Consider the following 24343-nt stretch of genomic DNA (forward strand, 5'->3'; position numbering starts at 1 on the left):
TTAGTGTCCACCCTCTTCTTTTCCTATCTTGTCTCTGACCCTTCCTCAGGCTCCACAGATGGCTGCTCTAGCCTGGTGAATCTTCCTTGGGAGGGAATCTAGTAGTTAAAAGTGAAAAAAACTCCAGCCTGCCAGACCTAATAGCACAACATTGAAACTGTTAAAAGACACTTCAAGGGGTAATAAAGCATTTAACAGGCATTTGCCACCCAAGGAATAATGACAGGTTTCAGAGTGGTGTCCGTAGTCTGTACCAGCAAAAACAAGGACGAGTCCTTGTGGCCCGTCAGAGCTAACAAATTATTTGGGCATGTATTTTGTGGCTAGAACCCATGTCATTCAGTTTGCCACGAAAGCTTAGCCCAAATAAATTTTTATACTGTCAGTTTCTGACTTTACTGACAAAAACAGTTGTGCATGAATGTAATATTTACACAGAACACGTCAGTCTACAGGACCATTAGTAAATTTGCTTAAAATATTCATTAGTGAGCTGGTGAAGATTATAAAATCACATTTCTAAAAATGCTTGCATAGAGGTTTTAGATGCACATCATCTTAGACCTTAAATGCGTGGACCTTCAGACATACAGTTTTTAAAATAATTTCAAAGACCTCCCATATCAAAATACACATTGTAATACTTAGTTAAAAAAAAAGTGCTTCCAGTCTTCCTGTCCTTTCTGTCCATCCCTCACACACCCCTCCCCCACTCCCCACTGAAGAGAGCCCTTAAAGGACAACAGTCTTCCTCTTCTAGATGCTGGACAAGAGTTCCCTTCTTTACTCGACTTCCGATGAACTAGTTTTAAAAGAACACCCCCAGCAAATCACTTACCTAGAAACATAAAATCCTTGTTATACTAATAATCTTGAACATATTTTTAAGTTGGTGAAATTCATAACCATTCTCCTTTGGAGACTCAACAAAGTAAATTACTGTTCCCTTTTCTAAAAGCAATGAACATTGTCATGAACCACTAAACCTCATGATAATTTAAAAATGTCTTTGTTTCAGTGAGTTAATATGTAGTACTGGAATGCTGGCTGAGGTTTGAGTAGATTTAAAATATAATTCAGCTTAAAATACTGATAAGAAAATGTAAAACAGACAAGAGCTGCATCATGTATTCCATTATATGTAATGTTGTATTCAGCAGGACAGCTGACTCACCCTTACTACGAAGTTTTTGCAAATAAATCTCTGACAAACTTCAGGGCATATCAAAAAACCTGACTGACATTTTTTAATTCCCAAATTTTAGTGCTTTTAATTAGGTACTTTCTTCATGTCCATTCTGCATGAGGGAGAGGGTATGGGAGTCTCTGCGGGGAACTGTGACTCTCCACCGCCATGAGGCAGGCTGGGCATCTCATTATCCTTTGCTGTCTCGTCCCTCCTCCCCCTCCCCCTCCCCCACTAGGCTGTGAGCTTGGGCTGCCATCCGGCATAGGGGCACCAGTTTAATAATACTGTGTAGGGCCCCATAAATCCTAAGGGCGGCCCTGGGAACAACCTTCCCTCCCCTCGAACAATCCTAACAGATTTTTTTCAAGCTGAATTGCTATTATCCTCAAAAAATGGGTCTGGGTTTGTCCCAGAATTGTTCACCTAAAAATGATTGCTTAGGGGATAAGAAGTTTCTTGTCTGTATTTTGCTCTTGGAGGAACCAAACCAGGAACAAAACCAGGGAAATAAAAAGGAGAATAATGAAGGCCAAAAACCTTGATGATTATTCTATGGACTGTCTCACTAATGGAAGATCTGCATACCATAACCCTTAACATAATGGGGGGCTAAATTCTGGAGTACTTATGTTTAAGACTTGGATCCTGCAAAGAGAACGATGAAGGCAGAAACTCTGTGCCCAGATGGAGATCCAGTAATTTGCATGGTTTCCTTTGCAGGGCCAGGACCTTAATACTTGGGTGGGGAGGGTGTGTGTGTGTGTGTGTGTGTAATACTTGGGGTGTGGGGGGGGAGGGGTAAGTTGTTTTCCCTGGTTTCTTTTTATGTTAGTTCACTTGCATATTGTGTGTCTTAGATTTGATCTTTTTTAAAAAAGGTGCAAGTTTTGTAACAATAAAAGTACAATGCAAACTAATAAAAGTGTTGTGACCATTTTTTTTCTCTTCTGGAAACATTTGTGCAGTATTTAGAAAATGGAAAATTGCTGTGTCATTGTATGTACTTCTGTGAGTGCTAAGAATCATCATTAGTGACAACATAACAATAATTCACATCTAGGTTTCTCCTTTCATCCCCACGGATCCCAAAGCACTACACGAGCTACAGTGGAACCTGCTTACATTGAAAGCATTTCTGACACAAAGACCTCCTTCTGGGCCTGATCCAAAGCCCTTTTGAGTCAACTGGAGTGTCTCCATTGAATACAACGAACTTTGAATCAGGCATTGTGGGCAGAGTTTCATTATAGAAGAGCCTCTTTACTGCCTCTTTTTCATTTGGACTGGAGGATCACTAAGCCTGCCACTTCCTCACCTCCAAGCCCAAGAGCTTAAAGAAGCAACAGAGACAGCTGACTTCAGCCATTGCTGCTGTTGCTCTCTCTTTTTCCTCCTAACTTTGTGCTGTTTGGAATAGGGTAGAAACGGAGGAGCAAACCAAACCTCCTTGTAATTTTTCATGTTATATCTGGCCAGTAGATGATGGTGCTTCACTCCAAGGGATTAGTGCACTAGGATACAAATTGGGGTCAGAATTCTGTCTCCTAAATCGACTTGTTATAGCCCAGTTCAAACCCTGTTGAATGTTATGGTTTAAACCAGCACTTGTCAGGGCATGGAACTTCACACTAATCCAGGGGTCGGCAACGTTTCAGAAGTGGTGTGCCGAGTCTTCATTGATTCACTCTGATTTAAGGTTTCACCTGTCAGTAATACATTTTAACTTTTTTAGAAGGTCTCTTTCTATAAGTCTATAATATATAACTAAACTATTGTTGTATGTAAAGTAAATAAGGTTTTTAAAACATTTGAAAAGCTTCATTTAAAATTAAATTAAAATACAGAGTCCTCTGGACTGGTGGCCAGGACCCAGGCAGTGTGCATGCCACTGAAAATCAGCTCACATGCCACTTTCAGCACGCATGCCATAGGTTGCCTATCCTGCACCAATCCGTGTGAAAGTCCAGTCTAATGGAATGAGGTAATTCAGGACTTTTATTACTCTCCAGAATAGGAAGATTTTCACTACCTGTTCTGTCTACATTAGGGAAGTTTTCTAAAAAATTCCCAGCATGCCTGACACTGGCATCTGTGTTAGCAACACTGGGTGTCCTAATATAGAAAGGCCACTGTCTGCCCCGGTATACTATATTATGTAGACATGCTATAGACTAGGTTGTATACTAACCCAGGAAAGCTCTACACTACAGGTAGCCACAGTCCATACGTCAGTAGAGTGAGACAGCTACTGAGGCAAATGCCTATCTATTTTAGGTACTTCTTTGTTGCCCCCACCATCCCGTATCCTCACAACACCCTTATGAGGTAGGGGAAAGCTATTATCCCTATTTTACAGATGGAGAACAGAAACACAGAGAGATTGGGGCCCAAATCCTCAAGAGTATTTAGGGCCTCAATGAGAGTTAGGTGCCTAAATACTTTTGAGAAAGTGGGCCCAAGTGACTTGCCCAAGATCACACAGGAAGTGTATGATGGCACAGAGAATCGTACTAGAATCTGCCAACTCCCAGGCTAACATTAGACTATCCTTCCTTCCATTTATTCAAGATGAGTCATGTGCTGAACATGAGATGAAGCTGGAAGACGAAAGCTGATTCCCCATGGACATCCCCGAAGAACTCTGTGCTCGAAAAGTCCTGTTCTAGAATGGTACACCCTCCAACAGAAGGAAGAAGGACCAGGCCAGCTTCAGAGATGTGTTTATTGAACTTTGTGGCCAACAATAAAACCTGAACTCCTCTGGGTTCATCCATCCCTAAGAAGCCTTGTTATTCAAGTTTCCAGAGCACTATTATGCAGAGCTCCAATATTGTGTCCAATCATTTGTTTTCATTGGGCTTCTTTTTCAATTTTCAGCATTGAATTAATTTTTTTTTCTTTCCATGTCATTTCTTCCTTCAGAATGAAAATATGTCCCTTTTACTGGGAATAAATTGTGATGCATAAAAGACCAGTCTCCTTTGCCTCTGTATATACTCACCTATGCAAACATGAACATGTAGATATACACATATGTATTATAAACAGACACATGCACATATATAGAAACATACATCAAAAAGTTATAAAACAGCAAGGTGAAAATAGATGTGAAGATACTGTTTTAAATAACTCCCAAATGCAGGGCACGCTTCATAAACTGCAAATCAGCTTCCTGAATAAAATATGAGGACTTGTAGCTCCATGATGATCTATCTCAGCTAGTTTATAAAAAAAAATCTGAAGAAAATTTCTAAATAGGCCATATACTCTCTGCAAAGGAATAAACAAAATAGCCAGCAGTGACAGTGTTTGCTTTTCATGTGGTGGAACTGTGTGCAAATACAAGGCATAACAAATGTCAGCTCCTCATTTGCAAATTAAGATGTAAAGGAAATGTCTGTGACAGTACATGCAACAGTTCATATTTGAAGTTTGGCACTGTGAACTGACAGTCACAGAGGAACTGCAGTTGCCTAATCCTTTCTTTCTGCCTTCCAGCGACTAGGGAGGAGGGTGGAATTTAATAAATATGTGATGAGGAAAGACTGTGAAAGGCTGGCATATCTTCTCCTCTGCAAGAACTCATCTTCAGAGATAATTAACTAGGTGACAATATACAATGTGCCATTAACAAGAGCATTCAAGTTATTTCTGGACTTAAGTACAATTTTAAGCCGCTTATCAGATTTTCATTTCTGAATCCATTCAGCTGTCAGGCTTACATCCTGGCTCTTTATTGAAGCTCACATGGGAATCCAAACCTTCTAATTTTCTATACAGATTCATTTCAGAATCAATTAGAGTTGGTGGCAGCCTTGTCCCTCTGTGCTAAGGGGATTAACTGGGCACTTGCTCAGCTGACGCTACCTTTGAATGCACATTCATCCCCCCATCCTGAATGAGCTTTTTTTTCCAGAGGACTCTGAGTCAGTTGAAAGCACTGAAACCAACAGATGGCAGATAATCACTGGAACAGTCTCTAATTTTGTCAGGAAAAAAAATGATATTTCAAACTCTCTCCCTGGTAAAAGATTGTGGGCTGTCTAGGCCTGCCCTACTTAAAACAACATGAAAATCAACACACACCTCATCAGGATTCTCTCCCAAACTCAGAACAATATATTGGGAGTGAATAATCTCTTTAGCTACCACCAGAACTTCCAAGTGCTCCTCTTTTATTTTCCCTGCACTAAGTCTCTTTTGACTGAGTCTTGGTATCTGACCTTCCACCCATGGATTATTCTACTCTCTCTTACTTATTTTAGCAGGTCCAGCTTGTCTTCCCTAAACACATGGCTTTTGTCTTTGAGCAAACACTTCAGAGCTAGAAACCATCTGGAGCTGTTGTCCACTCTGTTCAGTTTCCAGCCAGTTGAGTCTTTATTCAGTGACTCAGATCATTGAGAAAATGTTTCAATAAAGTCTGTAGAGTGGATTTGCTGTGCTGAGTTTTTCAGCTCAAGGAGCATTTGTAGATTAATACTAGGATCCACAAACTCAGAAAGGAAAAGTCCTTCATATTCTTTTATAGCCTAGTTTTATAAAGTGCTGAGCACCCAAGAAAGAGATGTTGGTGCTCAGCTCCTTTAAAAATCATTCCATTATTTACCTACTAAGACCTTCATTCAGGTTCCTATACTTTATCCATAGGAGCTGACAACATCAAAAATACCCATTACAGCATAAGAAATCTTTGCATTGTTTTAGGGGTTTATAATGTCATCAACTCTGACATGAGAAACGCAGAACACTGAAGCAGATAAATACATTTATACATTTATATTTAAAATGCATTTAATTGCAATTTTAAATCTTTAGACCCCAACTCTGCAGAGTACTTGAACACTTGCTGAACTTTAAACATGAGAATAACCCCAATGACCTGAACAGGACTACAATTATTTTTTAAGGGATATTCCATCAACAATATGTAATGGGCTTAATTTTATGAAAGCTCTTTGGTTCACCTTTAAGGCCTAGACTATACTAGAAAATTAGATTGGCATGATCACGTTGGTCAGAGTGTGAAAAATTCACACCCCTGAGCAATGTCATTAAACCAACCTAAATTCCCATGTAGACAAGCACTAGGCTGACAGAAGAATTCTTCCCTTGACCTAGCTACTACCTCTTGAGAAGTTGGATTACCTATGCCAATAGCAGAATCCCTTCTGTCAGTGTATGTAGTATCTACATTGAAGCACTACAGCTGTGCTCCTGTAGCATTTTAACTATCGACAATCTCTAAGATATTTTTGACCTCAGAGGTACAGTATAGACAATACAATACAGGCATTGATCCTACTTCCACTGACTTCTGGGAAAGGAGGATTGGGAACACACTGTCTTATGTGAGAAATACATTTCTAACTAGCTAAGGAATAGGAAAAATTGAGTGAATTTTCAAAGTAGTTATCAGACTTTTCTTTTTGAGGATGTTCTGAACTCTATTCTTGAATATACATCCTTCCTTTTTTTCCCTGACATAGTATTTTTGACTAGCATGCATTTCACATGAGTAACGAAGAGATCATTACTTGCAGGCATATAGACAGGGATTTTCCTGAATCAAAAAGCATGAGATATGCTACTTAAGTCCACATACTTAAGGAAAACATTTTTTGTGAAAAATCAGCTTAAATGATATGGGTTTGCAATGGCCTAAATGTTCAAGGAAAATAACACCACATGGTGAACTGAATTTTTATTATCTTTTGCAGGCTCAAAAGCCCCCTTCAATTCTCGGCTGGAATCCATGTGGCTCAGCATGTTTGCATGACTGTCATATGTCTAAACTAATAATATTTAATGTGCACAGTCCAAATTTGAAAAGATCTAGAGGTGAGTTTTTGTGAAATCACTTTTAGAATGAGGAAAGCTAAAGAAAATAATGTTCACATTTTATTATTTGTAATAAAACATGAACATTATTAATACAACCAAAATTGATGGCTCCATTATTTTATATACACATGCATGTGAGCACACACACACACACACACACACACACACACACACACACACAGTCTTACTAAGACCATACTGCAAATTTATGCTAATTTGCAAAAGATTGTACTCCACATAAATTAATTTTAAATAGGTGTATGATATTCATATAATTTAGACATGCTAGAATTAGATCAAGTATTAAATTAGTATTAGATCACTGTTTGCATAGTATTTGATATATATAATGTATAATAATGTTGATGTCTTCTAGCATGAGAGGAATATCTTATTCTTGTGCTCATTTGCATATGACAGTCAATTTAAAGTGAAAGCACAATATTCTTACTATAATATGGTACAGGGTGATGACACCAGGATGGGAGTTTTGGGTCTCAGATCATACTGACATGGGAAGCAGAACATACAAGCTGTTATCATTTTTTTCATTGTCATACATATCTATGGGTTAGGACCTCCATTGGTGTAAATAGCCATTGCTCTAATGGCTTCAATGAAGCTACACTGGTTTACACAAGCTGAGAAACTGGTCCATAATGATCATTAAAGATGACAGAGTGACAGCCCTTGAGGCTGAAGCCACCCATGAATCAAGAACAGCCAAGCAAGCTGACTCATGCCACCCCACCAGTGTACAGCAAACCTGATCTGAGGACCATTGGGGTCAGATTCTGTGCTGTACCTTAAGGGTTCATCTACACAGCAAGTGGCAGTCCTCGACAGTGAATCTCAGAGCCTGGGTCTACAGACTTGGGCTCGTGATAAGATGCTAAATTTAGCAATGAAGATGTTCAGGCTCAGGCTGGAGGTCAGGCCTTAGAGCCTAGGATAGAGGGGGAAGGCTTCAGATCCCAAGCCACAGTGTCTACAGAGCTGCTTTTAGCACTGCAGCATAAGCTCCACAAGGCTGTGTTTGTTAACCTGGATGGACTCTGAGACTCGCTGTTGTGGGTTGTGTAGATCCACTCCAAGAGCCTAAGAACTCCCAGCCCAGGGGGAAGACAGCTAAGGTGGCTTTAAGCCTCCTTTGAATCCTAATGAACCCTTGATTTTCTGAGGGCTGGAGCAGTCTTTGGCATAACTCACACAGCCTCTTGGGGCTAAGGTACAGCTGCCTGTCCCCAGCTTCCTGTGGGCAGCAGTGCTACCCAGAATCTAACAGCAGTACATGCTGTGGCTCCATCCCTGTCACATCCTTCCCATCCCAGCCACACTCTTGACAGGAACCCTTCATCAGGCTTACGAGGGAGGCCTTGGAGAACAGCCTGCAGCTATTTTCCTCAGTTCCTGTATTGGGGAAATTCTGGTTGGATCTGGGGCTTTAGATCTCCTTTATGTCACTCCAGTCTCTTTACCCAGCATAAACGGTTTTGAGGGTGGGGGAGTTGAAGAGCTCTTCTCTGGTAATTTGTGAGTCTAACTTTTCTCTCTAATATATGAATTGAACAAATGAAGTAAGCAGGGTCTGGGTGAGCTCTCCCCTGACATCTAGAGATGAACTGAGGGAAACGGACATCAGGTTCAGACCATATTTGCATAGACACACCTACTCTGGCTAGGTGATCACCAGGAAGATCTGTTTAGACTGAGGCTATGTCTACACTACACAGCTTACAGTGGCACAGCTGCAACACTGTATGGTCTCCCATGTAGCTGCTCTATGCTGAAAGGAGATAGTTCTTCCATCAACATAATTAAACAATCCCCAAGGAGTAGTGGGAACTATGTTAGTGGGAGAGCATCTCCTGTCAACACAGTACTGTCCACACCGGCACTTTTGTCATTGAAATTTATGTCAGTTAGGGGAGTGTTTTTTTCACCCCCTTGGCCAACAGAAGTTTTACCAACAAAAGTGCTAGTATAGACATAGCCAAAGTAATCAGTTTTGGCTGTTCTGGGTTAAAATTCACAGCAGTATTGATTGCAGAGGTAATGAAAAGTTATGCTTATTATGTGAATAAAGGGCAGCAGAATTCTACTTAGCATGCCCTGACTGAATGAGTCATTGTGATGGGGTATACTCACCCCGCACTGGACAGGATGGGGTTAACTCTTCCTTGGTGGCTGAGGAAGCCACACCCCCACAGTCCTACCTGGCATGCTCCAGGTGCATTGGCTGTATAAAGGCAGGCATTCCAGGTCAGTTGGGGCTGACTGCTGGAGGGGAAGGATGTAGCGCACACAGGCTTTCATTGGGGAGCGGCTATCAATCCACCTCACAGAAGCTCAAAGCACTGAGGCCCCAGCCAGTGCCCAGGTGCCTGCTGATACCCAGGAGGGAGCGGGAACAGACCCAGCTGAGCAACCTGGAGGTGCCCCAACTACTGCCATCAGAACCATGGTAGTTATAGCCCGGGGGGCACTATCCATAGTCCCGGACATAGGCAGCATGTTGTGGTTGGATCCCCACTGACCTCAGTGGCGGAACCCTCTGCCACTACTAGGGTCCCTGGGTTGGGACCTTGTGGACTAGGGAGGTCCTAGGTCCCCCCTACCCTGGGCCCACTACCCTGTGAATCAGGGACATCACATTGACTCTGGCCACTAGGGCTGGAACCTTGCAGCCCAGGGATGCCTCATTGACTCTGGCCGCTAGGTCTGCTTACCCTGCAACTCAGGGTCTTCTCAGAGACTCTGTCCACTGGGCCTTGAGACCCTGTGAATCAGGGACCCCCTATAGACCCAGGCCACTAGGCCATGACCCTGAGAGCCCAGAGATTTGCCACGGACTCTGACCCTTAGCCTTATTGTCCTGGGACGTAGGACACTCGAGGGATGGGGTGTACTCACCCCACACTGGATGGGGATCCCCACCCTGTCACAGTCACCCTAAAGTGAACATCACTTGCTAAGCAGGGAGTAAGGATGCCAAATCCAAGTGAAAGGTACAGGAAGTGGGGACAGGTGTTCCTACCTGGTGGTGTGAACTCTACTTAAAAATTCCTAGATATCCTACCGTCTTCCCTTCCAGTGTTTAAAGACAGAGCTGATCAGACTCAGTTGAGAATCCTTATTTCTGCTCAGAGATTACTAAAGCTGAAATCACAGATAAGTAGGTCTAAGGGCTAAGCTGTAGACCTGGTGTACAAACCATATTTCAATGAACACGGAAGCTGCAGTAACAGTGAGGTTCCCTGCTACCTGATGAAATTACTAAGAGTATGTCTACACTGCAAATAAACACCTTTGGCTGGCCTGTGTCAGCTGATTTGGGCTCGCAGAGCTGGGATGCAGGACAATAAAACTGTAATATAGATGTCCGAGTTCAGGCTGGAGCCAGGCCGTAGGACCCATGTTGTGGGGAGGGAACCTCAGAACATGGAATTGCAATTGCAGCAGGCAGTGACAGCAGCAGCAGTAGCAAAGGAGGCAGCAAGTGGAGACAGAGATAACACGAGCCACACTGAATGCGGCAAAGGCGAGCAGCAAGCAGTGGCAGTGATAACAGTGGCAGCTCTGAGCAGCAGCAAACAGTGAGCAGAGTCACTACTCAACTCCCCTGCTTTGAGAGGTGAGCAGTGAACCCAAGTGAACATACCTCTGGGACTCTAATAACTAGGGTGAACTGTAAGTGGGATGAAATGGAGGGAAAGGGTAATAGCATGTTACTGGAACATTTAGCCATTGGACTTTGGCCCTGCAAGGTGGGAAACCGAGGCAAAAGAGACTGCCCAACATACTGCAGGACATGTGTTTACTTGTAGTTTGCATACATTTGCATCTCAGTTGTGGTGGTTTCCCAAATTAATACTGGGTTCCCCTTTAATAAAAGTTTTCTTTTGTTATACACATACTCGGTGCTTGCGAGTGGGGAAGTATTGCTTCTTAGAGACACACAGGGGTGGTGTTCAGTTTTCCCAGCTTACTGAGTGGGAGGTCAAGCCAGATCTGTTTTGTAACATTAAGAGGAACCCCTAGATTTTGAATCCCATCCTTCCCAATACCAGCAGCCCCAGGCAAAAGGGTTACCTAATAAGAGAAAATCAATGCATAACTAGAGTGAGCTTCATCCCCCATAAGAAAGCCAACACAGAGACTTTGAGCTGGCCCTCTGCTTATCTTCTGTAGAGGGCAAATAATAGAACCGTGAGTAAAAAGCAACATGTTTCTAAAAATATGCTTTCTCTTACTTAATTAGTTCCCTGTCATTACAAGGGACTTAGAGGTTGGTACATGTTGGTCCCTCCTTTTCTCTGTCTGACATACAATAGCTTAGTCTCCTGTGAGCTGTAATACATTGTCTAGTTTTGGTTGCTGAGTTTAGTGTGTGGGTGCTGAAAGGTGCTGGTGACCTGTGATATACAGGAGGTCGGACAGTTGATCTGGTAGTCCCTTCTGACCTTACATTTTATGACTCCAGATAGTGTGTCACTTCAAATTAGTTGGCTAGGCCAAATAGATTGAAAACTGTCTAAAGAACAATTTGTAAATATTAATTATAAATGCCCACATATCAAATTGTGGAAAGGTGTCTCCTAAAGATAGGAGATACAGGGGCCAGCGTTACTTGTTCCTTATCTGATATCTCCATTAGTGTTCAAGAAGAAGCAGTACACCTGGCTAAGAAAATTTGCAGATAATAGGGGCTTGTCTACACAAACATTAATTTTGCTGCAAGCTAGGCTGTGCATCTACCCCACACTAACCTGTCATGGACTAGTGGACCTTACTGACATGCATTAACACTTCATTAATGTGCTTAGATCTAGTCCTCTTTGAAACATCAGAAAGAGGACTGACAAATAAAACAAAGGGATGCAGGAAATTAGCAACATGGGCATTAAAAAACAGTGAGATTCAGCTTGGAAAAAATGCAAGCTAGTACATCTGTGAAAAGATAAGCCAAAAAAACCTAAATACCCAAAGGGCTGGAGAAACCAAAAAGCAGAAAAGCTGGTAACACTAGCCAATTAGACATCAATTTCCCATATTATATACTGTGGCAGGAAAATAAAAAGGACAATGCAATTCTGGACTGAATATGCAGAGGTTTAATATTACAGAGCTGGGAAGTAATAGTTCCTCTCTCTCTCTGGGTCTGGTGTGATCTCATCTGGAATATTGCATTCTACTCTGGACATCTAATTTCCATAAAGATACTGACAAATTGGAGGGAGTTCATTGAGCAGCCACAAAAATGATCAGGTGCTAATATGAATGATTTATGATGAAAGATTAAGGGAACTAAATGAAGTCCTTTGGCTGCTGACAAGTCCAGGTTCCCTGCCATGGGGAAATGTCACTGAACGACACACACACACACACACACACGCTTCCTGTAAAAGTGACCAGATCTATGGATGTAAAAGCACATGCAAATGGCAATTATGGAGGAACATGGTAATAGTCCACAGAGATAATACAAACAACAAGGATGTGGAGGAATTGGCGGTTGGCAGTTTTAGTTTTTCAAAGAGACATTATTAAGGGCACAAGAGCAAACTGTCCCACTGCATACGAAAGATAGGAAGTAGGGCAAGAGACCATGCTGGCTTAACCAGGTGATCTTCAATGATCTGAAACTCAAAAAAGAGTCCTACAAAAAGTAGAAACTCAGTCAGATTACAAAGGATTAATATAAACAAGTAACCCAAGTATGTAGAGACAAAATTAGAAAAGCCAAGGCACAAAATGAGATCAAACTAGCTAGGGACATAAAAGGGAAACAAGAAAACATTCTACAAATACATTAGAAGCAAGACACAGACCAAGGACAGAGTAGGCACATTACTCAATGGAGTGGGGAAAGACAATAACAGAAAACATCGAAATGGCAGAGGTACTTACTAACTTCTTTGTTTTGGTTTTCACCAAGAAGGTTAGTGGTGACTAGACATCTAACATAGTGAATGCCAGTGAAAATGAGGTAGGATCAGAGTCTAAAATAGGGAAAGAACAAGTCAAAAATTACTTAGACAAGTTAGCTGTCTTCAAATCACCAGGGCCTAATGAAATGCCTCCTAGAATACTGAAGGAGCTGACTGAGGAAATATCTAAGCCAATAGCAATTATCTTTGAAAAGTCATGAAAGTTGGGAGACATTCCAGAAGACTGGAAAAGGGCAAATATTGCCCATCTATAAAAAGGGACATAATGACAACCCAGAGAATTACAGACCAGTCAGCTTAACTTCTGTACCTGAAAAGATAATGGAGAAAATAATTAAGCAATCAATTTGCAAACCCCCAGAAGATAATAAGGTGATAAATAACAGTCAGCATGGATTTGTCAAGAATAAATGGTGTCAAACCAACCCAATAGCTTTCTTTGACAGGGTAACAAGCCTTATGGATAGGAGGGAAACGGTAGATGTGGTATATCTTGACTTTAGTAAGGCTTTTGATACTGTCTCGCATGACCTTCTCATAAACAAACTAGGGAAAAACAACCTAGATGGAACTACTATAAAGTGGGTGCATAAAGGGTTGGGAAATCATTCCCAGAGAGTAGTTATCAGTGGTTCACAGTCACGGTGGAAGGGCATAACGAATGGGGTCCCACAGGGATCGGTTCTGGGTCTGGTTCTGATCAATATCTTCATCAGTGATTTAGATAATGGCAGAGAGTACACTTATAAAGTTTGCAGAATATACCAAGCTGGGAGGGATTGTTAGTGCTTTGGAGGATAGGATTAAAATTCAAAATCATCTGGAGAAACGGTCTGAAGTAAATAGAATGAGATTAAATAACAACAAATGCAAAGTACTCCACTTACGAAGGAACAATCAGTTGCATGCATACAAAATGGGAAATGACTGCCTAGGAAGGAGTACAGCAGAAAGAGATCTGGGGGTCATAGTGGATCGCAAGCTAAATATGAGTCAACAGTGTAACGCTGTTGCAAAAAAAGGCAACATCATTCTGAGATGTATTAGCAGGAGTGTTGTAAGCAAGACACAAGAAGTAATTCTTCTGCTCTATTCCTTGCTGATTAGGCTTCAACTACAGTATTGTGAACAGTTCTGGGCCACACATTTCAGGAAAGATGTGGACAAATTGGAGAAAGTCCAGTGCAGAGCAACAAAAATGATTAAAGGTCTAGAAAACATGACCTATGAGGGAAGACTGGAAAAAAAATGGGTTTGTCTAGTCTGGAGAAGAGAAGACTGAGAGGGGATATGATCATAGTTTTAAGTACATAAGTTGTTATAAGGAGGAGGGAGAAAAATTGTTGTTCTTAACCTCTGAGAAATAGGACAAGAAGCAATGGGCTTAAATTGCAACAAGGGCAGTTTAGGTTGGACATTAGGAAAAAATTCCTAACTGTCAGAGTGGTTAAGCACTGGAATAAATTGCTAGGGAGGTTGTGGAATCTCCATCACTGAGGATTTTTAAGAGTATGTTGGACAAACACCTGTCAGGGATGGTCTAGATAATACTTAATCCTGCCTTGATGAGCAGGGGACTGAACTAGATGATCTTGTGAGGTCCCTTCTAGTTCTGATTCTATGATTTTATACATACATCATGACAACATTAGTTATATGGTCACAACCTATTTTTTTCCATCCCACAAAGCTCCAGTCCCAATTTCGCTATGCCACTCGCTTAATCCCCAATTGGAAGTTTCCAGTCTCATTCTCCTTGCCCAGCCAATGCTAGTTTCTCTTCCCCACCTCCAGGATTCCCAACTTCAAGTCCCAGTGCCTCCTTTTGGGTTTCTTGTTCCAATCCATTCCCTTCAGACCCCAGCTCCACCTCTAGTCACCTATGCTTTTGAAACAGGCAGCTCCTCCGCCTCACTGCCTAGGCACTAGCAAGCGGAGGATTGAGATCACATGAGACAAGTCCACCTGTTCTCAGTTTCAGTGCCTGGTGCCACATCATCCCCTAGCCACTGGCAGGAGCAAATACAGGGAAAAGTCCTACTTAGCCTCAGAAGGACTGGGATGGAACATGCACAGTACAGTACAGCCGCAATCTTTGGAGAATTTAGCTGTCCAATTCTACCAAGTTTCTACTATCCATGTGTGTCATAAACAGATAGTAAAGGGTTAACAAGTCCAGTAAACCTGGCTAACACCTGACCAGAGGACCAATCAGGAGACAAGATACTTTCAAATATCAGTGGAGGGAAGTCTTTGTTTTGTGCTGTTTTTTTTGCTCTCTGTTCTCGTCTGGATCTAAGAGGGCCAGACAGTATACAGACTCTCAAGTCCTGTTCATTTAGAAGTACCAGTTAGAAGGGGTTTTGTCTTTTTGTTTGTTTTTTATTTGCAAATTGTATTTTGCTGGGAGGATTGGTATTCGTTGAACTTGTATTTGTGCTGGGGAGGACTTCTCCCTGGTGTATAAGCTGAAAGACCTTGTAATTTTCCATCTTGATTTACAGAGACAATTTACTTTTTCTTCTTTTATTGAAAACTTTTCTTTTTAAAAAACCCTGCTGATCTTTTCCTTTGTTTAATGCTCAAGGAATTGAGTTCTAAACTCAACAGGCGAGTGTCGGGGGAAAGGAGGTTTGAAAAATTTCTTGTTTCTTAGCTTCCAACAACTTCTGCGTCTGTCCCGCTCTCGTCTAGGATACCGGGAGAGAAAGCCTGGGAGAGGGACGGAACTGGTGGGGACAGGGTATGATAATTTGTGCCCTTGGTGTTAAGTTCAGGGAATGTGTGGAATCTTCCCGTTTCACAGTGAGTTTGGGGCAAGCTTCCAGATGACACCCAGGGAAGGAAAGTCCTAAGAGGGGAAAAGGGGGGGGGAAATAGTCATTCTCCCTGTTTAAGATCCCGGGGTCTGGTTTTGGGGTCCTGGGAAATCTGGGGGGAACAGAGTGACAGGGCACTGCAAGTCCTGGTTGTGGCAGTGCTACAGTCTAAGCTGGTAATTAAGCTTAGAGGAATTCATGCTGGTACTCCATCTTTTGGATGCTAAGGTTCAGAGTGGGGGTGCATACCATGACAATGTGTGTACTGAGATTTGCAAAGGTTCCTCACTTAACCAAATGTGGGACCTTTTTCATGGGGAGAGGAGGGTAAGGATGCAAAAGGCATACTCCTGACACCAGGGTTACCTGGCTGAAAATTCAAGTCCCTGCTTCAAAGCCTAGAGAGGTTAGAATACATAATGAAACAGTTATAAGATTTTGTTAACATGGGGAAAAATATTTTCCCCAAACCTCATTCTCCCATTTTTGCTTATTTTTTTTCCAGCCTAAGCCAGATACCAGATATGAAAAATTGCAACCCATATGGTCAAAGTTTAGAAAATTTTGAAGCAACTGTAAACAGGATCTTACAATGAGAGGTATTGGGTAACCTTAACTATAAGCAGCATTATAAGATCCTCCTATATTTAAAAATGAAGTCCTATCTAATAGAAATCACGGAGTTAAATTATTTTTAAAACCCTTTTTTTAACTGATGAGAACTAGAGCTAAACTGGAATTTTTTATTGATCTTTTTAAATTGAAAAATATCAATTTGTTAAAACAGATACCAGTCATGTCAAAGGCTCAATGAATTTCCAAAGTTGACAAAATAACCTGAGAAAAAGCTTCAAAGTTGTCAAAATGAAACATTTGAACATTTTCTAAATAAAAAATTACAATTTCAGTTCAAAATGACTTTTTGTTTCAGAATTTAAGCTAATGAGACTAAAAAATGTTATAAGCAAAAAGGATCAAAATTGAAATGAAATATTTGGAAATATCAAATGTTTCAGCTGACCCTACATTTGATTTTTCAAGATCAAATATTTTTTGAGATCCCAACTTTTAGTCCCAATTCAATACAGGAAAAAATGTCTCACTCTGCTCTAAGCCCCTCAAATAATTTCTGAGGTTCAAAACTCTCCAGGTTCCATCACCACACTCAAATCATATAGAAAGAGGAAATGAATAAGAGCAACAAAAAAAATCTATTTGCACATTCCCTTTTATTTTAAGCCAAACTAACTTCACATTTTAAAATACCAAGTTAGCTATTCAGTATCCTGATGTTGATTTATGCTTCAAACAGTTCACATCTTAAACAGGCAGTGATGGAAAAGAAAATATCCCCATTTGTTAAAGAAGGACAAGTGAGAAGAGAAATATGTATCTGTGCCAGTGTTACAACCAAAATTCAATTTTGGGAAAAATTTGCAATTATTTGACCTGCATTTTGTTCATTTATTGTGTGTATCTGAACTAACTGGGCTTATGTGGGTAGGGATTAAAAGTATCTTCTGGTGCCAGTTGATTGAAATTGGCACATTGAGGAAAAAATTCTTGTAGCTGGGGTCACCCACAGTGTAAAGATTGATTAAATAAAATGACAGACACACCACCCTTGTACAACTCTGTATGTATTATAGTATGGAAAACACAGAAATGAAATACAGTGTTTTCTTGTTTTAGCTCTGTGGAACTCAATGATTTTGTTTTGCAAGGGTTCAGATGAAAGTTTTCCTTGGTTCAGTTACATCTGGATTCACACCTGGTATTTCACTTTAACTGAGGGTTTGAACAAACTCAGAAAATCAAAAATAAAGTTATTTGTCAATCAGAGAATTAAAACATAAATACCAACCCCCCACTTCTGAGCAGTGCTCTCAGAGAGTGAATCCTGGTTGCGGGGGAAGGGGGCAAAGATGACCTTAACTACTAGCATCCAGTGCAAGTTTGAGCAGCCCCTGTGACTGTTACAATTAACAATGATTTCCCATACACCTGAACCTCCGGCCCAAAATAGCTACAGCTTGGACAGCTCTGAGGATATTCCCTCCTGCACCTGTTATGTCCTCTACTCAGTGTAAGTGAGCCCCTGGCATAGTAATCCTGCCTTTTGTTATCTGGGTACTCCCAGCCAGGAAAAGTAGCCCGATCCATGATCATTATGCTTCAGGAGCAGGGCCAGCTTTAGGGCGATTCCCCCGATTCCCGGGAATCAGGCCCCATGCCTAAGAGGGCCCCGCAGTATCCGGAAGAGGGGCCCCACACCCTCTGCCGAAGTGCCACTGGAAACAGCATTTCAGCAGCAGCTCTTTCAAATCGGGCCCCACACATCCTAAAGCTGACCCTGTTCAGGAGCAGCATAAAGAGTTACAGCGTAGCCCAGAATGTGGACCCAAATGCTATCAAAATTGTGAAATTCTTCCTCTCTTTTATAAACTATTACTTGAAGAGCTGCCATAGCATTTAATCCACTGTACCAGTTTTCTAATTTTCACTGCTGTAGATTCACTACCACTGAGGCACATAGGAACTACAGTACTTGTGAATCAGCAAGGGACTGCTTTGGGTGGTGAACATCTATGTAAACAGTTCTGTCTGGAACCAAACACAATTCTCTAATAAGTGAATTCTTAAGAGTACTTCTTTCCCAAGCCTCCTAATTTTTGGACAGCTCATGACATATGTTCAAAATATCCCAGTGTTTCAACACAAAACCAACACGCTGTTTGCTTGAAATTATCACATCTTAGCAAACAAAGCTCAATTTCAAATTTGTAGCAAGGCCAAGAACTGTGTTTTGCTGCAAACAGTCAGATCATGCACCACTGAAGTCAATGACAGAGCTACCATTAACTTCAGTGGTGGAGGGAGTAGTTCATTGTGCACCGCTGAGAAACCATATTGGAACCTATAGAGGTTGCTACTGTTGGCCTGACACATGGAACTATTATACACCTACATTATCCTTTAACACATTTCTCACTTGTATATTGCAGTGATAATTCACTTTTTCCCAGCAAGAAAAAATAAATAAAAAGCAAATACATTTGATTCCTGGATTGTAAAGCCAGAAGACCCTGTTAGGCAAGAGTTAAAATTTAGTTAGCAGTGAAACAGAAACCCACATAACTAACAAGCAGGAACACTGAAAGCTCAAGGACTCTGGTAACTGTAAACACTTGATAAACATATATGGTCAAATGTCCGCCCAGTAACTCTGCTCTTAGAACCGAACAAACCCTCCCTTCACAGCCCTCCAAATATCTGTAAACACTCACCCCCACTCCACCCCTTCGCCTAACGGGCAGTTATAGATAATCAATATAATCAAAATAGTGTTGATGTGTATGTTCTGTTCCTGTCATTGTTATGTTAAGTGTGCTCTTTTTCTGAAACAATGTTTGTCTCTGTAAGAACAAGATAAATGCAAATAAAGTGATAAGAAAAAAAGGTATATAATTGGTCACTGTAACTCCACACTTTTGAAGCTGTTTAGCAGGCTTCCCGGTACCGTGAATAAATCCCTTCAGTATTGTTTGAGCTTGCCTGGTTCTTGGGGAAAAGAATCTCCTTGCTTCACAACCCTATTATAATCATTTAGTCTGACCTGTGTAAAGCAGGTCATAGATTTGTTTCTCACATCAATTTCCAACCTAACAATTTGTGATTGAAGGAGAGTATACGACAAAAACATTGAGTCCTTCTGATGTAAACACTCCAAGTGACAGTTAATTTACACATCCGTTGGTAATCTGTTCCAATTGGTAATTACAATCACTGTTAAAAATTTGCATCTTCTTTACATTTTGATCTTTGCCAGCTTCAACTTCCAGCTATTGGATACTTTTTGTCTGAAAGTTTCACTGAAATATGCGAAGCTATTTCCACGCATTTGAACTTTCTTTCAGGTTAGATGTTTTGCCACAAAGAAATGAAAGAGTTAATAAAAATAGTCAATATTTCAATATTTAATAGGTTGTTTTTTCATGTTACTTTTTTTCATTTCAGAAGAATGATTTTACACTAACCACAAGTGACAGCTAAGTACAGACAATTGTGATAATCCAAAAATGGTTCAATTCCATCTACATAGTAAATTGTAGCTACTTGCTAGGTAGAAAAGTACAAAGAACAGTTGACTGGATTGGCTAAATAAGACAGTGTTAGAAACTGTGACGACCTAACACTTAATAGACAAAATTCCATACAGGGAATTACAAATGATTACAGGGATTCAGTCCCTTCTAGATGTTGTTACAGATCTAGATTAGCTCCCCCTGCTGGGAATTCACCAGACTGCTTTGAGAGCAACCCAGCTGCTGGATCCTGTGTGTTTTAAGCTTTGCAAGCCTGGACTACGTTCAGACTTTGAGCTCTAAGCACATTCTTAGGATGAAAATCTTATCTCCCCACCCCGAGAACTGCAACCACACTTTTCAATTCCCAGTCCTTATGACCAGTGCTGACTCCTCAGACTTCCCTGTAGTTTACACACACCCTGTCCCAGAGCTCTAGACATGTGGATGCTCTGTGGTTATACCTCTTCAGGGCCATATGATAGATGTAGCAAGTACCACACAGAGAGAGTCCTTGCAGAGGATTCTAAAAGTACAGCTCATTTAACATCCACCGACAACATCAAACAACTAGCACCCTGAACTGGATGCCATTTCCTTGTGCTCACCCATCCCTTGGGACTCCTTTAGGGGGTCAACCGTGTTCAGAAAGGCAGGGTTCCCCATAGCCTCAAGAGGTTCCTGCAAAAGTTTCCCTTTGTCTGAGCTGGTGAAAGCCATGGAAGAACCAGAGCAGTTCCTGCTCTTTTATAACCTTCCAGTCCCTCTGTCATTTGACCTGCTAATCAGCCTCCTCAGATGATCAGTCCCCTACCAGGTGACCTCTCCCCTGACAAACCAGTTTTCTTGGGAGCCAATCTGTTGTCAGGATCTTTGCATTTTAATAGAGGACCACTCAGGTTAAATGACCCTCTATTGTCAGCCCTGTATCACTATCTCTTGGAAATTCAGTCCAACATGGAGGTAAAATGGCAAAAGACAAAGTAAAGAGTTTCATGTTCAAAATGGAGTTTCCAGCTTAACAGATATGTACATAATGTAAACTCACAATCTCACACTGAATTCATAAATTGTATAGACAGATTCCCCAAATCATTACAAAGAGTTAACTTTAGATCTCCTTAGCTAAAGGATTTCTTGATTTCATGCTTGTTTTTTGTTACTTAGCTTTTTACCTATTTGCAATGTGAAGTTTGACCTTAATTCACATAATTCTACAGGACATATAGTTGAGAAAATATATTTTGTACCAGTCATTTGTATCTGCATTTGTGATTGGTCAAATTACAGAATGTGGGTTTTATAAAATGAATCATTTGAATTTGTTATTGTAAACAGCAGTGAGGCTTTCATAATTTGCTTCCTATATGTGCAAATTAAATGGGGTTATTTCTGTAAGTGAGAGGAATTAGGTCTTTTCCTTCTATAAACACTGTGATGTTATACTGTAGGAAGTTCCTCTTTTTGTAATCTTAGTTACTGCTAGAGGTAATAGGCTAAAATCAGGTTCTCAGAGAAGTTAAAGGTGAGAATTGTTAATCCTCATTTGGGTTGAACACTAATAAATAACTCATTAGCTCTGACTGTAGGTTATTTTTCTATCTTGTCATTTAATAATTTTTTTAACAGAACAATTTATATATTCCTTTCCTTTTCGTTCAGGAAGACATTCCAAGCTTTCACAGTTCGTGCGAGTACTATATATTGCTGAAGTGTCATTATTTTCCACATTCTGCCCACATAACCAAGATTCTGGAGAAAACCTGACCAAATTTTGACATCTGAGAAGGATGGGATTGTTCTATACCAAACCCATACACTAGGGTGACCAGATGTCCGATAAAATCAGGACTGTCCCGATATTTAACCCTTTGTCCAGCATCCTGATCGATGTACGATCAGGATGCCATTTGTCTCGATATTGTAAGGTTCCTTGCCAGGCATCCGGTTGGCATGGGACTGACAAGCTCCCAACCCAGCTCTGTGCAGGTCTCTGGAAGTGGCAACAGCTTCCTCTGGATCCTAGATGCAGGGACAGCCAGGGGGACTCTGTGTGCTGCCCCCGCCATGAGCGCCTGCCCTGCTACTCCCATTGGCTGAGAACCATAGACAATGGGATCTGTGGGGGCAGAGCTTGTGGGTGAGGCAGTGCGCACAGACACCTGGCTGTGCCTCCACCTAGGATCCAGAGAGAGCTGTTGCCACTTCCGAGGAGCCACCTGAGGTAAGTGCTGCCTGGAGACCACACCCCCTCCCACACCCAAACTCCCTCCCAGAGTCAGCACCCCAAACCTCCTCCTGTGCCACAACCACCTGCCCTAGCCCTGAGGCAGCCACTGCAGCGGAGGCTGGAGCCAGGGAAGTGCCAGAGTAGGGGCTGTGCATCCCTGAACAACCTGTGGCTTGCAGCGGGGGCCAGAGCCTGGGCCATGCATTTCCGAACCCCTGCTTCCTAGAACTGTGTGCCCTCCTCCCTCATGGCTCTGGTGGGGTCTGTGAACCTGTGGTGGCTGCCCCCTTCCCTCCCCCCCCATGTGTCCTGATATTTTGTTCTTGCGAGCTGGTCACTCTACCATATGTTGAACTTCTTCAGCGTGCTTATCTTTAGTTTTATATTCCCAGAAAAAACTATGTTAACATAGAATTGTAGCCTGCCCTTTCCCTGCACGCAACACTCACCTGTGTGCTCAGGCACCTGATGTTGTTCACAGTAAAGAAGATCCTGAATATTCCAGTGGTGATATTGGATAGGTGGGAATCCTCTATCCACCATTCTGCTGCAGTCCCTTTACTTGTAAACAAAATTACAGTTGATGATGCCTCCACCTGGCTGAGCCCTGTTCACACTCGATGGCTTGGCTTGCCTTGAGAACATCCAGGAATGAACCTGAGCTAATCTATGTAATGAGTCCAATTCAAAAGTACAATCATAAACACTATATACCCAAATTATAATTAACATGCCTTTACTTAACAACTTAAAAAAAACATGATATAACAGATTGAGATTCATTAAAATGTCACAACCAATTTAAATCAGCAGGGGGCACTTCAATAAATGAATTTTAAAATGCAATGTGCAGTAGTAAGTGACACTTAACCAACTTACATTTACTCTGCCACCATTTACCAAACTCCCAGGTGTGGAAGCTTCTGAATTTCAAAGTTCTAAATACTTGCTTGTGTGGGTGCGCTTGAAGATCTTGAAGTTGGGTGCAGCAGTTGGTCAATAAAAAGATCCAGTCAAGGCAACAAGGAACAGAGGCATTCCAACTTGGGATCATTCCAAGGTGCACAACCCCTCTGAAGACAGGAGTTGTTACAACAAATGTCAATAACCCTGCATCCTGGTTAGATGATAAGACTTTGTCTCTTCTCAGATTCCGTCTCTTCACTATTCCACTTCCTCTGCAAGCACTTTCTCAAACAACAAAGATGGTCTTTTCTCACACTACCCCATTGCAGGCTAACATCGGTCAGCTCTGGGCACAGCAGCATTCTCTGACCTGGTTCCAACAAAGCCCACCAACAGTCTCCAGGCTCCCTGCTTGGTCAAAATCTCAGTAGACTCTCAGCAGCAGCTTCTGGCCTTCTATCAGTGGCTGAGCAGCCGTTCCTGGCTTGGCCAGAGCTCCTCAAAACAATCTCCACTCCCTTGACAAGGATTTCAGCTCCTCACACACAAGATCGAACCCACCACATGCTCTCCCTGCATCCCCAGGAAGAGGAAGTGTGTGTCCCTCTCTCCCTCTCTTCCCCAAGGCCTCTGAGGAGTTGTAGTCTCCAAGGCTGGACTGCAGCACTCAGTCTGGAACACTCCCAATTAAGTTCAAAGGTCCCTCTAATAGAAGGTGCCTACAGAATTAAGATTCAAAGTACATATCAGGAAATTAAGGGTATAACAATTACAGTGGTGTTTTAATCATCCCAAAAACAAAAAAAAGCATTTCAAACCCAAATTCAGAATTTAGGTTAAAATCCAAACCTGTTTAAATCTAACTTGCAGAGTTAAGGCACCCAAATAATCTTAACTCTTCCCTGTAGTGTTAGTATGTAATACAGGAACTATTATGGCAGAAGCATTTCAGTGTTTATGGTACCAGATTAGAATAAACTGATTTTGAAAGACAAACTAGTAGAGAGGGTCTGGGAGAAAGATGAACATCTCATTGTTTGTCACATTGAGCTTGAGGTGGTGGCAGGACATGCAGAATGACATGTCAGAAAGACAGAGGGATATGTGAGGCTGGATAAAGGGAACAACTCATCATTGGAAAGGTAGATTTGGGAGTTATCTGTGTTCAGACAACAGATAAGATCAAATGAATGAATGACATTAACCATGGATAAATTAGAGACAGAGAGGAACAAAATGGTTCTAGGAGAGAGTGTGTCTGTCCATAGAATAATTACATGCATCATGTCCCCATTTGTTGATCTCTTTAATAGCCT

The sequence above is a fragment of the Chelonoidis abingdonii genome, chromosome 3, assembly GCF_003597395.2.
Source record: "Chelonoidis abingdonii isolate Lonesome George chromosome 3, CheloAbing_2.0, whole genome shotgun sequence".
In the NCBI taxonomy this organism is placed as follows: Eukaryota; Metazoa; Chordata; order Testudines; family Testudinidae; genus Chelonoidis; species Chelonoidis abingdonii.